At 42.6% G+C, this 17,485-nt stretch overlaps 1 protein-coding gene across 3 annotated transcripts in view; it reads left to right on the top strand.

Moving 5' to 3' along the window:
- The window catches only part of znf536 (zinc finger protein 536), a 278,695-nt gene that overhangs the window by 153,999 nt on the left and 107,211 nt on the right, over window positions 1-17,485 (top strand). For all 3 annotated transcript variants that reach the window (XM_077620102.1, XM_077620101.1, XM_077620100.1), the window contains one exon: window positions 203-253. The gene's annotated coding sequence lies outside the window, so the exon portion shown is untranslated. The remainder of the gene's footprint in view (window positions 1-202; window positions 254-17,485) is intronic.

Below are 17,485 nucleotides of genomic sequence, written 5' to 3'. Positions count from 1 at the left end.
AAATTTTCTCCCAAATAGACAGGGCGCCTTATAATCCAGTGTGCTTTATATATGGAAAAAAAACAAAATGTGTCATTCATTGAGGGTGCGCCTTATAGTCGTGAAAATACGGTACATTAGTATGATCATCCATTTTTTTTTTTGCAATTGATGAAAGCCCAGTTGATGAAAGTGCGTCTTCTTCTCTCTTTTTCCACCACAGGATTCGCCGACTCGCGCGAGAGGATCTAACGCCGACCCCGTCTTAATCAGGGTAAGTCGTGTCACGCCACCTCGCCGCACCTTCCCCCCCCGAGAGGTGAGTCGGGGGCGGGGCCTCCGCCAGGTCGAGCCGGGTCGGGCCGGCGAGTCGTCGTCTCGCGGAAGCCTTAGCGTATCGCCGCGTAATTCTCCTCTTAATCTCGTTATCCCGCGCCTCTTCCAGTCCAGACGCTTACGTAACAACGTACGCAGGTGCGGGCCGCGTTGCGTCCGGTCCATCGGAAAGTCTTCATAAAATAATAATATAAAATGAATCTTCCAGGGAAGTTCTGGGGTGAAGTTTAGCCAGAATCTGGGTCACAAACACGGGTACTTTGATTCAAAAGAGTGGTTGTATTGGAACTGGTCCTGGTCGGTTCTGGTTGGTATTTTTACCCAGGAATTGTGTCTCGTATGTGGGTAGATGTATTATTGATGATTTTGTGAAAATTTAGTGGACCAGGGAGGTTCTGAGGTTATGTTTAGACAGAAATAGTGTCCAAAACAGGGCTACATTCGTTAAAAAGAGTGGTTGTGTTGGAACTGGTCCTGGGCGGTTCTGGTTGGTATTTTTACCTGGAAATTGTGTCTCATGTGGGTAAATGTATTATTGAAGATTTTGTATATAATTAGTCTTCCAGGGAGGTTCTGGGGTGACGTTCAGCCAGAATCTGGGTCCCAAACATGGGTACTTTTATTGAAAAGAGTGGTTTTGTTGGAACTGGTCCTGGTCTCAGCGTTCATTCAACGTTCATTCGGCGAACTGTCCGTCCGTCAAACGTCCGTGGGCGAAACGTCTTTAGGCGAATCATCCGGTCACGGTTTTCTTTTTGCGTTTTATATCGATTTTGCATGAATGGCACTCACCCCGGAAATACTACGGAAATGGGACAAGGGTACCCCCGTTAGACAAATTTGATATATTGGGTCCAAGCACGATTACTAAGTGTCAGGGTGCTAGGGCCGACTAGTGGACAGGAGTGGAAGTGCGGCCAGCTATCGCTCCTTTTCACCCAAAACGCACATGTAAAGATCAATTGAGATGGATTATGAATGGCTACGACAACCGTGGATGAGCCAGTGCGTACGTTTGGCAGCTGAGTAAACGTGCATGTAAACATACAACTTCACAACTTCAAATGATGTTACTAGTTAGCTGCTTTTTTAAATAAAATGGCAGTTCAAAACATTAGCCCTCTCCGGACGTGCTAACCACTCTACGGCCGAGTTTATATTCTTTAAGTGCTCCAAAACGGAGGCGACGTAGCGAGCCAATCGAGCGAGCGAGCGAGCGAAGTGGACGGCTCGGCGTGTAAAATAAATGTCGCGGTTGCGCTGACAAAAGCCGGCGGTGCACTTGAACGAAGCTCAATGAGGCGCGGAGGAGGAGGCGGTGACAAATGAAGATAAAAGACAAGATGGCCGCCCGGCCCGGCCCCCTATTTTGGCTCCGCCCGCTCGCTCGCTCGCCCGCCCCCTCCGGGCCGCGTTAAAGCGTCCAGGCATTCGCCCATTACGTGGCATTAACCTCATTACAAAACACTCTTTGGCCACCGGCGGATCAAATTGATTTACAGCTGCCATTTTGTCGCGCCGCTCGCGATCGATGCTAAGACGCTGCTTTCCTCCTCCCCGCTCGTCCTTAACGGCTTTTTAATCGCCTCCGACGGCGGACGGCGGCGTCCGCGGGAGGGGCCGGCGCCACACCATCCCTTTACGTCAATGGCGACCGCTACTTTTTTTCCGTCTGTCGTTAGTCGGCGGTTAATTGTGGATCATTTCCTGTTGATGTCAATGTCACTTCCTGCTCATTTTCAATTGCCTTTGGGTCACTTCTACTGTACTTCCGGGCCACTTTGCATTGATTTGTCCATTCCGGGCTACTTAGGGCTGCTAGCTTCCTGTTGTCTTTTGTTTGTTTAGGGTTAGTTGGACTATTCCGGTGCATTTGTGGCACCTTAACCTTCCTTTTTCGTACTTTTTTTATCTTTTCATGTTGCTATTAAGACAAGTCAGAGTGATTTACTGTTCATTTGTCACCTCGCCCGATTTTGATGGACTTAGAGTCCTTTCTAGGTCACTTCCTGTTGATTTTCAGGTTACATTCAGTGGGTTTTGGGGTGTTTCTGTTGGTTTTGGGTCTCTTACTGTACATTTAGGGTCATTTTCTGATGATTTTAGGGCAATTCTGATTGACTTTCTGTTTGATTTGTGGCATTTCCAGGTCACTTCCTGTTCATTTTCAGGTTACAATCAGGTATTCAGTTATAGGGCATTTTTGGCTGATTTTGGTCACTTCCTGTTGACTTTCAAGTTACGTTCAGTGGGTTTCGGGGTGTTTTCTGTTGGTTTTGGGTCACTTCCTGTACATGTATGGTAATTTCCTGTACATTTAGGGTCATTTCCTGATGATTTTAGGCCATTCTGATTGACTTCCTGTTTGTTTTGTGGCATTTCTAGGTCACTTCCTGTTCATTTTCTGGTTATACATCAGTGTGTTTTGCGGCATTTTCGGCAGATTTTGGTCACTTCCTGTCTATACTTGTTTTTTATTGAGAAACACTGATATTTAATCTTTTTTACGTAATATCGAAAATGGTATCCATTATTTTAGTGGAGAATGGATGTCAAGTTCAAACTTTTCGATGGTGTGATTTTTGCCTGACTTGTTCAACACCCAAAAAATGTGTGTGTGTGTGTGTGTGTGCGTTTCTCAAGCAGGGATGTCAACACTTGAAAAATCAATCACCATCTGGGCTCATTTGCGACTCGGGGGCGAGGGCCGGGTGAAGGGGGTGCGCTAACGCTCCGCCACGTACGCGCACGTGCCGTTTCCCTTTCTCGCCGTCTTTTTTCTTTTCTTTTTTTTTTTCCTCCTGTTCTCTCTTCCATTTCTAAGTGGGCGAGTCTTTGCCACGGGAGCAGGTGCGCCCTCCCGGGGGGAACACGGGGGCTTTATCGCTGGCCGCCTTTCACGCGCAACCCGACCAAGAGGATATTGTCACGCGGGTGCGCTTTTACACCCCGACACTGGCTAGCTAGCTGGCTGGCCTTGTGCCGTCTCCTTCACGCTTGGCGCTAATACGTACGATTATTCTCGGGCGGTGGGAAAAGTTGCGCACGGTTGACAGCATCCTCCATTTTTTTTTTATCATCGGCGTCGTCGTCGTTTGGAAGGCGTCGATTATTCGGTTGAACTACTCGTTACAAAAGTGCTAATAAGCGTGTCTTTTTTGTGGTATTGTTGTGTTTGGAATGTGGGGGAGACACCGGAGCACCCGGAGAAAACCCACACAGTGAATGTAAAGGCTAGCGTAAGGGTGTCAGACTCGGGTTGGTTCGCATGCCGCGTTAACGTCAACTCGCTATCACGTGGGCCAGACCATTTTAGATATCATATTTAGATTTTTTTTTAATAAATGGATTAAATGAACTGGATTGAAAGCCCTGAATATTCTGTTTTTTAGAGATCTAAAACAATGTTTATTTTAGTTTTTTTAAAATATATTTTTAGATTTTACAAAATGATTTTTGAACTAAAAACACAGAAAAAATGGATTAAAAAATGACAATGATTGATTTAAAAGGGGAAAAATCAGGAAATGTAATATACATCTATACTCTTCATTTTAATTTCATCCTAAAACAGAAAGTCGACACTCATCATTGACTTTCCCGGGCCACACAAAATGATACAGCGGGCCAGATTTGGCCCCCGGGCCACCACTTTGACACGCGTGGGCTAGCATGTAAGATCGGAAGCCACCAGGAATTGAGCCCACGTTCTCAAAACTGTGAGTCGGACATACAAAAAAAAAAGATTTTTGAAAAATCAATCAAAATGTTTATGAATTGGACATCAACTCACGCCAAACTGTTTTTAATTGACCGCAGAAGCGGCGCCGCCGCGCCCGCTGACCGGGTCGCCGCCTCAGGTCGGGGAGTTTACTTCCAGAACGCGGCGAGCTCGGGAAACGCCAACAGGTTCATGTACAAAGACGTGTGAAATGGTGCGTGAGTGTTTCCAGTGTGTGTGTGTGTGTGTGTTGGTGTGTGCGAGGTGATCCCCAAACCGCCTCCCCCCCCCCTCCCCCCGCACCTCCTCACCCCCTCCGTTCCGTGGCACAGCCGTGTGAAAAAGGAGCGCTGAGTCGGCACAATGGCTTAATAGTCGACAAACAGCGAGCTAAGCCCACGTCCAATAGTCGCGCGGCGCCGCCACATGACCTACATAACGGGCAGGCCGGCGGGCCCACGTACGCTTCGCTTTTAATAACAAATATCCAAAGTCTTTAATGGCGTCGGTCAAAGAAAACCGACGGGGGGGGACGCACCCTTGAAAAAAAAAACGGGCCGTATTTCCGGCACTCTAATTAGCGGCGGCTAACGGCGTCAAGCGAAAAGTTCCAAAGGCGCGGCTAACGACGACCCGGTCGCCGTAATTAAAATGGATGCCGGGGACGCTTCGTTAGGTACACACGCTAACGGGGTGCTCGACTTTTCAACGTGCTTTCAAGTGCCATTTTAATCAAGAAATGAAGGCTGGGCTTAGGGCGCACTTTATTCGCTCGTTTATTTTTTGGAAACACGGGGGGGGTGCCGGAGTCGAGAACGGCTAACTACGGGGACGAGGCAGAGCTCACCCTGACTCGGTGGCCGGCCAATGGCAGGGTGCGAGACAAAGGACAACTACTGGGGGCAATTTAGATGGATTAATTAGCTTAGCGTGAATGGTTTGGGGGTGTGGGAGGAAAGCAGAGTTCCCAGAGAAAACCCACGCAAGCCCGGGAGAACATGCAAACTCCACACATGCGTCAGCAAACAAAAAAAAACGCCGAAATGCAAGAAGCTAGCCCAGGGTCGGGCAAACTTTTCGGCCCGGGGGCCAAATTGACTTTAAAAATTTGACAGGCGGGCCGGGTCAGCACAAGATACGATACATATAAAAACTACATCCGTTAACAGTACATATGAAACATAAACAGTGTCAATTTTTCCAAAATCACAAAACCGACGGCAGACTTTCTCATGCAGGTCATCCAATAATTTCCGATATTTTTCCACATGCGGGGGCCTCTTTTAACGGAACCAGTGTGGGGAAATGAGCAAACGACTTGTCTTGATATTTGCTTAAAAAATAAAACCAGCTTGGTTTTGAAGGCGGAAGGTTTGCTTGCATCCAAAAAAAGATAGAAGGGCTGTAAAACCCGAAAAACAAATAAGAGTGGACAGAGCTACTGCCACTGGCTTCCGCGTGACGGCGCCATCTTGGAAAAAAAAATTATAATAATTTGGACAACGTCGGCGGGCCGGATTAAAAGGCCTAACGGGCCGTATATGGCCCGCAGGCCGTAGTTTGGCTATGTTTGTGCTAGCCTCTTCTGTATTTTCTGAGCGAAAGCGATTGAGCTCCATCCCGCTTACGTGCGCGTGCGCACGTGACTAAAGTTGACGCAGAGAGAAAAGACGGCCGGCAGGCATTGATCACTGGGGCCCTAAAGCTATTATCGTGATCTAATTAGCTCCAACATACGTCTGTGTCACGGCCCGGTCGGTGCAAGGCCCACTCGTCCCCGATTCCACGCCGTCGCCCGCCCGCCCGCTAAATATAGCCGTGCGCCTTGAGTTGGGATTTGACGGATAGGACGCTCGGCGATGGCGAAAAGTGGCAAAACAAGTGGCGCCCGGACAGAAGGTTCATTCAAAATTCGGAATTTGGGGGTCTAATCACGATCTCAGAACTGCAAGGCGGACCGGTAAGCCGTTGTCCACCGTGCCGGCCGCAATTAGGATTGTTTATAGATCAAATTAAGAGAAAATAAAAACAAAAAGACGATGAAGGGCCTCACTCAAACTTTAACACGAATACTCACGTTTCTGGCGTCCAAGCATTTAACACTGGGAGGGCTGGAAAAAAATACCAGAACAAAAACGCTCAAATTAAGTCTTTGGCTGCCATCGACAGTGATTTACGTCATCGAATTTAAATGCATCTGTCATAAATAGACGTCCAGTATTATTTTTGTGGGCAATTTATCTCATTCATTTGGCACAAAAAGCCTTTTCCTCATTTATTTGTCGACTTTTTTGCTTTGAGGATGCTTTTCCAATTTGCGCCACTAGATTTCTGGGTCACTTTTTGCAGCGCAGCACTTGTTTTGCGTTATTTTGGGGACACTTTCCAGTTAACGTCGGTCGCTCCCGCTATGAATTCAATGAAAAAAAGTATACGATAAGAAAGAGTTAAAAATCCATCCCTTCTTTGCATTGCTCCATCGATTCCAAGTGGCGAGTCTCAATACTCGACTCCATACATCAAGTCCAAGTAGAAGTAGGTCCATTAGCGCCCATGCTATATTTAAAAGCGGCTATTGATTATCTGTTCCTTAACTGGGCTGCGCTCTGTATTATTTGCCGTGATTAGCCGCGACGTGCTAGGCTAACACGGTGGGTGGCTGACTGGCGCTCATTACCTGTGCGCTCATTTCCCCACCGAGTGGCGAGCTAAGCGCTAAGCGCTATTCCCAAGCGCGGACGGGCGATGAAGGACCTCCCCTCGACGCCCCCCTCCCGCTTTGATTGATATGTGAAATCCGTCTCCCTCGGCGGTCGCTGTGCGTGCGTGTGAAAGGTGGTCATTGTGGAGTGGAGCCCACTTTGTCACAAAACAATGGCCCCGAGCCTTTAAAAAAAGAAAAAAAGAAAGATACAAGCTCCCATTGTGCCCCAACTTTCATTTGGCGTGTGAGGTCATTTTAATCCTGATGAATTTTCATAGCGCCGCCCGCTAAAGACTTCAATGGCCGCCCCCCGAAAGAAGAATGGGTCCCGGCCCCGGTCGTCCGTGGGGTGGGGGGACCCTGGGAGGGGGGTCCGGGTGGGGGAGCCGCAATTTCAACATGACGTAAAACCCCGTCTTACGTCTTCTTTAGAACTTTTCCCTCCTTAAAAAAACTGAAAATGGGGATTTTCCATTTCTAGTTTTAGCGGACCATGCTAATCCATTTCCGCTAGCTCGTAGCGTACTCGTATCGGTAGCAATGTGTCGTCGGTAACCAGGCCGGTTGCTAAGGAGTGGTGTGGTGATGTTGTGTGATACCATGCAGTATTTAGTGCACCGGTGTCAAAGTGGCGGCCCGGGGGCCAAATCTGGTCCGCCACATCATTTTGTGCGGCCCGAGTAAGTAAATGATGAGTGGTGACTTTCAGTTTTAGAATCAAATTAAAATGATAGATATAGATGTATATTACATTTCCTTATTTTCCGCCTTTTAAATCAATAACTGCAATTTTTTAATCATTTTTTCTGTGTTTTTAGGTCAAAAATCATTTTGTAAAATCTAAAAATATATAAAAAATGCTAAAATAAACATTGTTTTAGATCCATAAAAAAACTGAATACTTAGGGCTTTTAATCCAGTTCTTTTAATCCATTTATAATAAAAAAAATCTAAATATTTTATCTAAAATGGCCCACGTGAAATTGAGTTGATGCTAATGCGGCTCGCGAACCAACCCGAGTCTGACACCCTTGGACTAGCTTGACTAGCTTCACAGCGCTAGGAAACAAGTAGCGGCTTAAAAAAAATGCTAAAAAAATGTTTGTTTTTAAATGGCAGAAAAACTTGCCAGGTTTTTTTTGCACGTCACTGATTGCATGTTTTTTTTAAATTAAATTTTATAGACCGAAAGCGTTGGCCCTCATTAGCATGGCGGCTAAAAGCGCGGCGTTTCGGACTCTGGCGTGAATCCTGAAACTTGTTTTGGTGGCACACGGCTGAGAACGCCTTATGTTTTCTTTTTTTCTGGTACGGAGGTTGCTTTTGATCATCTCCCAGAATAACTAGCGCACGCACGCACGCACGGCGCACGTTGGCGTCGGGCCGTTCTGGTGGCCCGCCAAACGGTCAAGAAAGGCAAACATTTTTAATAACGCTTTTCTTGATCTTCTTGCAAATGAAAGCGGCATTTAAGCGTAAGCGTCTTTAATCCTCGTGTTTTGAAATCTCATTCTCATCTTTTCTGATCCTTGGCTTGCCGTCAACATCGACATTTCAAAGTGGACGAGCTGTTTTGATCAAAAATATCAACAACAAAAAGCGCACTCAGACTTCATTTTCACCTACAAAACTAAAATCTGACGATAAAAAACTGCTGTATTTGTTCTACCATTCATTCAATTATTCATTTTCCGAAGCATGGGGGTGCTGGAGTCATCCCAGCTCACTTGCAAAAGGTAATTTAAAGTTCATATTTTGTGTGTTGTATATATCCGGAGAGTGAATTTAAAATAAACGCGTGAAATTAATTCGATGAGTTAACGAGTCACGTTATTTCATCAATAAATAACATTAAGAATAAAGGTTGTTCACAAATGAGTCACATTTAACTAGGAAAAATATTTGTCAACTTAGTTAAATTTTCCCCCAACTTTGTCAAATTTCACTAAAAAATGACTCACAAATGTTCAAAAAATATGTAAATAATCACCACAGCGTCATTAAATTCTATGATTCACATTATGTCGTCAATAAATCACAAATATAATAGTAATAAATACAAATTGCTGACAAAATAAAGCTAAATTAACCTTAGATGAAAAGCACTGGTCAGAAAAAAAAGTAAAATTTGACTGGAATTTTAAAAAGTGTAAAGGACGTAATAAAACGGGCAGATTAGTCACCTTATGAGCGACAAATAATACATGAATTCAAGTTCAAAACTATTATTCACTGACTAGAATTGAATATTGTTGGTCAAAAAAAATCTAGCGTGACCCTAAAATTTAAATAAATTAGTTTTAAAAAAGTGAACATTTTGTCACACTAATAAATAAATACATTACATTTAAAAACAAATAAAAAATAAATAAAAGTGGCTCTCCAAATCATTCAAATTTGAGTAGAAATGCAATTTCACTAGAAAATGACTACTAAATGTTAGAAAATAAGTACATGACTGACCACAGTGTCAATAAATTCTACAATTCACATTATGTTGTCAATAAATGACAAATATTATAATAATAAATACAAATTGCTGACAAAATAAAGCTAAATTAACCTTAGATGAAAAGCACTGGTCAGAAAAAAAAGTAAAATTTGACTGGAATTTTAAAACATGTTCAAAAGTGTAAAGGACGTAAAAAAACGAGCAGATTAGTCACCTTATGAGCGACAAATAATACATGAATTCAAGTTCAAAATTATTATTCACTGACTAGAATTGAATAATATTGGTAAAAAAATCCAGTGTTAAAAAAATTCCAAAAAAAAATCCTAAAATTAAAATAAATTAGTTAATTAGTTAAAAAAATAGTTTAAAAAAAATGAAATAAAAAATTAGTTTAAAAAAATTACTACTACTAATACTAAGTACTAGTACTAAATGAATTCATGTTCAAAATTATTATTCTCTGACTAGAATGGAATAACGTTGGTCCAAAAAAATTTAGTTAAAAAAAAAAAAGTGAACATTTTGTCACACTAGTAAATAAATATCTAACATTTAAAAAAAAAATAGATAAAAGTGGCTCTCCAAATCATTCAAATTTGAGCAGAAATGAAGCAAAAAAACAAAGATCTTAAGTTGCTACGTCGCTACGGCCGAACCTCCCTCCCACGCCAATCGGACAATCGTCGGCGCGGACGTGAAACCATGCCGTGCGCCGCTTGCGTGTGTGCGCCCCAAAAGAAAATGGAGGAAAAAGAAAGGAATCAAACAAAAGGGCGAGCGGGGACCAGGCGTGGAGGGGGTGCCGTGGGGGTGCCGTAGGGGGAGGCTAACAGAGAGACCTTTGATTTCCGCCAAGAGACGAGCGCAAGCACAACAACGGCGTCCTTGTGGGACGTAATAAAGTTTTTTCCACGCCATCACGCCGCACGGAAGCTCTCCACACGCCACGGCCAGCCGGGGCCATTTGCTGTGTGACTTCCTGTTGGTTTGTTTACCCCGCTATTGTCCCCGCACTTTCGCGCCAGCCTAGCTGTCTAATGATGCATTTAGTGCTAGCGACGAGCGGGGAGGGACGAGGAGGGGCGGCGTGGGGCGGACGGAGAGAGGCTCCCATTCAACGGCGCTCACAATGGCGTGGGGGGAGTAGAAATTTGGGGGGGGGGGGACGGGGGGGCTGAAAGTGTGCGTCATCCTCCACAAAGCCGGCGGGTCGTCCCCCTGGACCGGGACCGAGAAAAAAAAGATCAGGGCTTTGCACGCGATATGCCAATATTAATTCGCCGACAATTAAATTTCTGCTCAATTTTTATGATTGTACCGTGTTTCCGGACTATAAGTCGCACTTTTTTCCTAGTTTTCCTGGGCCTGCCACTCATACTTACCGTATTTTCACGACTATAAGGCGCACTTAAAAGTCTTAAGTTTTCTCCAAAATAGACAGGGCGCCTTATAATCCAGTGTGCTTTATATGTGAAAAAAAATGTGGCATTCATTGAGGGTGCGCCTTATAATGTGGTGCGCCTTATAGTCGTGAAAATACGGTATTTTTTTCTGACCACCGACAGCCTGTTAGGTTTCATTTTTTAAGCTATACTGATTTATTTTTTAAAAACGGTTAGGTTCAGTTTTTTGGGGGGGCTGTCGTGAAAAAATATATGCTTAGTTTTCATTTTTTTCAGCTATAGGCTATAGTGATTTGGAAAAAAAAACATTTAGGTTTCATTTTTTTAGGCTGTTGTGATTTAAAAAACAACAAAAAAACGGTTACTGTATTTTCACGACTATAAGGCGCACTTAAAAGTCTTAAGTTTTCTCCAAAATAGACAGGGCTTAATCCAGTGTACTTTATATATGGAAAAAAATTAAAATGTGTCATTCATTGACGGTGCGCCTTATAATGCGGTGCGCCTTATAGTCATGAAAATACGGTACTTAATATTTGATTTAGAAATTGTCACGATAGAGCTGAGCTCCCATTGGTTGGGAGAAAAAGCGCCTCCCCAATTTGTGTGTGCCTTTGATGACGATTTACATAAAAAAAACACAGGTTTGGCCGGACTTGCGTTCACTTCCTCAACTTCTTGCAGAGGATCAAATGTGTCCGTTATTTTTTGTCCCAAAGCTCCAGCGTTGTCGCTTTGGCTGGGATGTCGGGAAGCGTGGCGCGCAAATGGAGCGGCCAGTTGGGCGGGGCCCATTTGGCCCATCCGCGCCCATCCGTCAACGCGTCCGAGCGCAAAGTAATGGCGCGTGCAGCCTCAAACGTGAGTGGACGCATGGCTAAATAAGATCCATTTAGCCCACGTCTCCCTTCACAACGCCGTGTTTTTAACGCGTACCCTTGGACCCTTGATCTTGGAACGGCCAGGCGGATGCGCTAAACATCTCTTAAGATGCCGGACGCCATTTTGTGGCGCTGGCGCTGGCGAAATAGCGTTTGGACCCGGCCCGGGTGTCCCTCCGCCGCCGCCGCCGCCACCGCGCCGCGTTTGGACGGGAAGCCGGGCCACGTTGATTGGCTTTGTTCAGTCTTCCTGGCAGCCGCCACCAGCTGACATCTGTTCGCTCCTAACCACTCAGACTTATCTCCATCGGGGAAGGCATGAAACACACACACACACACACACGCGTGCGCACACAAATGTGCGTACACACAAACGCTGTCACACCGCTGAGAGAAAGCATGACATTGGCATTGTTTTAGGGGGAGAAAAAGCAGATTTTTGCCGAGCTGGAAGGAAGCGGCGCTGCCAAAAAGCTTATTGCGTGGCTAATTAAAACATTACTATCATAATAGTAAGAATAATGAGAATAAGCGAGATGATACAGTGCATGGGGATGAAGTTTGCCTTTGAAATGAGAGCGCCACTTGGCGTTATTCTGGATGGACCGACCGTTCATCCGCAATAGCCATGTGATCCATTTTTTTTGAGTATTTTGTCTTGGCTTAAAAATCGCCGCCGCTAATGAAAGAGAAAAGTGCGACTCACTTCGTAACTCTGTGATTGCTTTTCAAATCAAAAGCAGATGTTTGCAAATTTTGATTAATGGAGGCTATTTAATATTTTTGTTTTTTTTTTTCCACATCAATTTCTTTTAACACGATGAAATTTGGACTCAATGGGAAAATAAATAGATGTACTGCTTTGACAATGACAGTTTTAGCTCTAGACATATTTAAAAAAATGCTTGATAGCATTTTAAATAGCACATATGGAAAGAAGACAAAATTATGAAATGTTTTTTTAAGAAAAAACACTTGATAGCATTTTAAATAGCACATAAGGAAAGAACACAAAATTATGAAATGTTTAAAAAAAAAAAATTGATAGTATTTTAAATAGCACACATGGAAAGAAGACAAAATTATGAAATGTTTTTTAAGAAAAAATACTTGATAGCATTTTAAATAGCACATAAGGAAAGAAGACAAAATTATGAAATGTTTTAAAAAAATACTTGATAGCATTTTAAATAGCACATATGGAAATAACACAAAATTATGAAATGTTCTTTTTTATAGAGACGCCCCTTTTTTTAAAAAAAATCACAAAACGTCTAGCGATGACCAACTATTTTTCCACCTTTAAACATTTTTTGTCATTTATCATAAAATACTGACTTATGATTCACGCTTTTTTGGGCATGAATCATCATTTTTAGCGCCCAATTGTTGAGTAAAAATTCATGGAAAGAGCGAAAGAGGAGTTTGCGCTGGCTCCCGTCCGACGTGACGTCAAATATGGACGCCTCAAGAGGCCCACTGTACTTTTGGCCAAAAAAACAACTTCAAGGACATGGGAATTGGGATGTTCCGCTGTATTAATAATATGCTGATTGTGTACGGGGGTGAGTGTATATGTGTGTGCGCACGTGTGTGTGTGCGCGGGTTTGATGCAGACATGTGGAATGTGGAGGCAGAGTGGCATCGACGCACACGTTTGGCTTTTTCTTGGCAAAATGCAGCAAAAAAAAGAGAAAAGGAAAGAATTATGTATTTAATAGGAATAATTGTCCAATTGCAAAGCAAAATCCTGCTCAATTGAACTAATATATTACTAAGAAATGGGGGAAAAACTAGCACCGTAGAGGCAAAAATGGAATTGAGTATAAAAATAAGCACTGTAAAATATAAAAGGCAAGGCAAAATAAATTGGCAGTTTATACTTATTTCTTTTTTAATTTAAAAATGATGTCGTTTTTTAAATTGCTTATGCATGCATGTACATATATATATATATATATATATATATATATATATATATATATATATATATATAATGCATCATAAAAACCAGTTACCAACAATTGTCATATATATATATATTATGCATCATAAAAACCAGTTACCAAAAATTGTCATATATATTATATATATATATATATAAATATAAATAAATGCCTATATAAAAGCTATAAAGGCATTTTAGACATGAATAGATAAGTAATAAGTAAGTTAATAAAAAATACATGAATAAATATATAAATAAATAAGTGTGTTGCTGAAATACATATATATATATATATATATATATATATATATATATATATATATATATATATATGAATAAATATATAAATAAATAAGTGTGTTGCTGAAATACATTTATATATATATATGTACTTGAGCAACATGCTTATTTATTTATATATTTATTCATGTATTTATTTATTAACTTACTTATTATCTATCTATTCATGTCTAAAAAGCCTTTATAGCTTTTATATAGGCATTTATATATATATATGAATAAATATATAAATAAATAAGTGTGTTGCTGAAATTATTTATATATCTATATATATATTATAATATAATATATAATATATATATATTATATATATTTATATATATATTTCAGCAACACACTTATTTATTTATATATTTATTCATGTATTTATTTATTCATTAACCTACTCCAATCCAATAGTGAAGAAAAACAAAAACAAAAGCAGAAGAGGCATTTTGTCAAATCAAAATATCCAATACAAAGCTAAATATTTCAATTTGCATGGATAGAAAAGTGGATGGAAATGTCATTATCTGCGTGTGTACGTCGTGCCTTAACTACAGGAAGTAAAAACCATACACAACTAAAGTGCCCTAAAAATTCCAATGTAAGGAAATCGATGAGACGTGATTTTTTTTTTCCAAAAGTCAAAATTCTGTGGTAGTAAATGAGCCCCACAAAAATCTCTCCTCGCTCCACTCTCCTTTCTTTCTTTTTTTTCTCCTCCTGGAAACAGCAGATGAATTGCATGCGCGCACATATGGACGCTGGCCGGCGAGCAGGTGTCGGCCATATTTGAAGACGACAGTAGGGTCTGACCCGTGCCAGGCCCAATAAAGCGCCCTTGTGATGGAGCTTATGTGACACGCCGTCCCTGGGGCCATCGCCCCTCCCACCGCCGACACATGTCGCCCACGCACGCACGCGCACACCCGCGCACGCACGTCCGATGACGGCGCGGTCTCCGCCCACCTCTTTTGTCAAAACGCCCGCCGACAGGACGGCCGTGACAACGTTACTCGACGCGCCGAGCCCGATTCAGTCAGTCCACGGAACAGGAAGTCAACGGAACGGCAATATTTTAGACTAGAACTAATAATAGGATACAATGAATGAATACAACTACCGTATTTTCACGACTATACGGCGCATCACATTTAAAGGCGCAGTGTCAGTAACGAGTGCTATTGCTCTATTTTAAACACACAAGGCACATAAGGCGCCCTGTCTATTTTGGAGGAAATTTAAGACTTATGTGCGCCCTATAGTCGTGAAAATATGGTAATAATACCTTGAATTTCAGAGCAAATTTTCTCATAGTAACTCGTTCGTAAGTTCATGTCTACTACGACCACATGAAAAAAAAAGTTTAGACACCCAAAGCTGCCTTAGTGCCAACCTAAATGATGTATCGCACTCAATAATGAGCAGCCATTTCAAAAAAATGAGAGAAAAATAACGTATCGAACTTCAAATTGTAACATAACATAACTTAAGTGTCACAATAATGTTGTAAAACATTTTTAGTTTGGGCATTTAAAGTGTTTTACTTTAGATGCTTCTAAAGGAACAGCAGTTTTTCAACACACATTTTTTTATTTCGGCAGAAGGCAAGGCAAGGCGGCTGAGTGCTGCCAACATGTGGATGGGAGTGGAAGTGTAGCCACCTATTGTTAATTTCCACCCAAAACACACGTGAAAAGATTGTTCGAATCAATAGAATTGCACGTCTACCTCCGTCCATGGCGCCCAAAAAATCACTCGCTGTCGGGCTTTGCCTTCCAAAGCAAGCGGTGAAAAAAAAAATGCAAATTTCTGCGTTGCGACTTGCGAAAGAAAAGCGAGAACACCCACAGAGGAAAAAGATGCTTTATCTGCCTTGCCCCAATTTGATTACACATTGCATTTTCCCCCTCCTTTTCCCCCCATTTGCATAAATGTCCTGCTCAGCATGTTTAAAGTTGTTTTATTAACGCCTCTTGAGACGTTCTTTTTTTCCTTTTTTTTTTTCTGTTCCCCCGCCTTAACGCGTCGGGCTCGCTAATTGCTGCGTGATCTTTCGCCGCTCAGCCTCGGCGCTGCGCAAACATCATAAAAATAACTTGCCGACAAAAAAAAGGCGCCATCCAGTGCAAACTTGCTCTGCATTTGTTCTTTTACGCCTTGTCTTTTAGCCCCTCCCTCCTCTTCGTCTTCTTCTTCTTCTTCATAAACAATGAAAAGTTAATGAAGAGGTAACTTAATGATGTAATGAATATGGCCGCTCAAGGTCGAAGCGGGCGGCGGCGGCGGTCTGGGCGCGGGACGGCCATCGCGCCGCCGTTTAGTATGTGCGCCGCGCGTGCGTGCGCTCACTCCATTGAGCGCCATCTGTAGTAAAAGGCCGGGTGCGCGCGGTGATTAAATATTGAAAAGGTTCAAATGGTCCAGTCGAGATTTGGGCCTAGCAGTCAAATGGATCGATGGCGCTAGCCCGCTACTTGTTGAACCGCAGCTAGGCGGGGTTTATTGTACATTGCTACTTCTACATACTAAAGGTGTTTTTTTAAATCAATTCCGTGACATCACCTTATATCAGTGGCGGGCCGTCAGGGCCTTCAAGGCCTTCTCTGCTGGCCTAAGAAATATCTGAATAACCCTTGTCTCATTTCCGAAGTATTTCTGGGGTGAGTGCCATTCATGCAAAATCGATCTAAAATTCAATCAAATTCGATCTAAAATGCAAAAAAAACATAGTAAAATTTAAATCAAACTGCTATTATCGTGTTTTTACATCAATTGAAATATTGTGTTTTTGCAAACTATACAAAAAGTACAGCATAATGAAAATAAGTTCCCAGAATTTGCGATGCATCTCCGGGTAAACCCCCGGAAATCTGTACTAGTCACGGCCAAACTAACCCACATAAAGTTATTTTTGTCTTTTGGCCCTGTGGTGCTTAGTATACCTAGAATGCTTCTGCTAATGTTTTGAACTACCATTAAAAAAAAAAATAACAGCTAACTGGTAACATCATTTGAAGTTGTTAAGTTGTATGTTTACATGCACGTTTACTCAGCTGCCAAACGTACGCTGGCACATCCACTCCAATGGAAAAAGCCACCGGCGAAGACTTTCTTTGCGCCCGCCGACGTTGTCATTTCCAGATAAGACGTACTCTGTCCCACAATGCAACAGTTTGCAAGTAGCGGCCGCACGCGCCGGCCTTCCAAAAAGTCCCGCTTGTCTGGTCGGCGTTGCTCCCCCCCCCCAAAAAAAAAATCCGAATGCTAATCTGGAACATGAGGGAATTGTGTAAACACCTTCAGACGTCCTGGCTGATCTATTTTAAAAAGACTCTCATTGTAATGAAAAACAATAAGCGTTCCAAAGTCCTCCCCGGCTCCGTTTTTTTTTTTGTTCCTCCCGCCCTCGGAGTATGAAATAATATTCCGTGTGTGTGGGCTCCTCGGCCGCCGCTGAGAACGCAAACATTTGACAATAAACTTGTTTAACTTCAGGCCCCGGGCCAGATACGGCCAGGACATGCTGCGTTCATTACCTCGGCCCCTTCAAATAAACCAGAATCAAATCTCCCCCCTCTATTCTTCGACGACGACGCCATCGGACATTCCTGGGGATTGAAAAAAAAAATGTTTAAAAAAAAAAATAGGAGGCGTACGCTGGGTTCCTGCTGTTTGGACAGCCGATGCGCGTATAAACACGCCTTTGGAGGTCAATCGACGCATTTTTTTCTCCCATTTGAAAGCGTACCGAATGGTTTGAAGGCCCCCTGAAA

The sequence above is a fragment of the Stigmatopora argus genome, chromosome 2 (genome assembly GCF_051989625.1).
Source record: "Stigmatopora argus isolate UIUO_Sarg chromosome 2, RoL_Sarg_1.0, whole genome shotgun sequence".
Lineage (NCBI taxonomy): Eukaryota > Metazoa > Chordata > Actinopteri > Syngnathiformes > Syngnathidae > Stigmatopora > Stigmatopora argus.
Note: the sequence above shows the minus strand (reverse complement) of the source record. Positions and strands in the feature narration are given on the sequence as shown.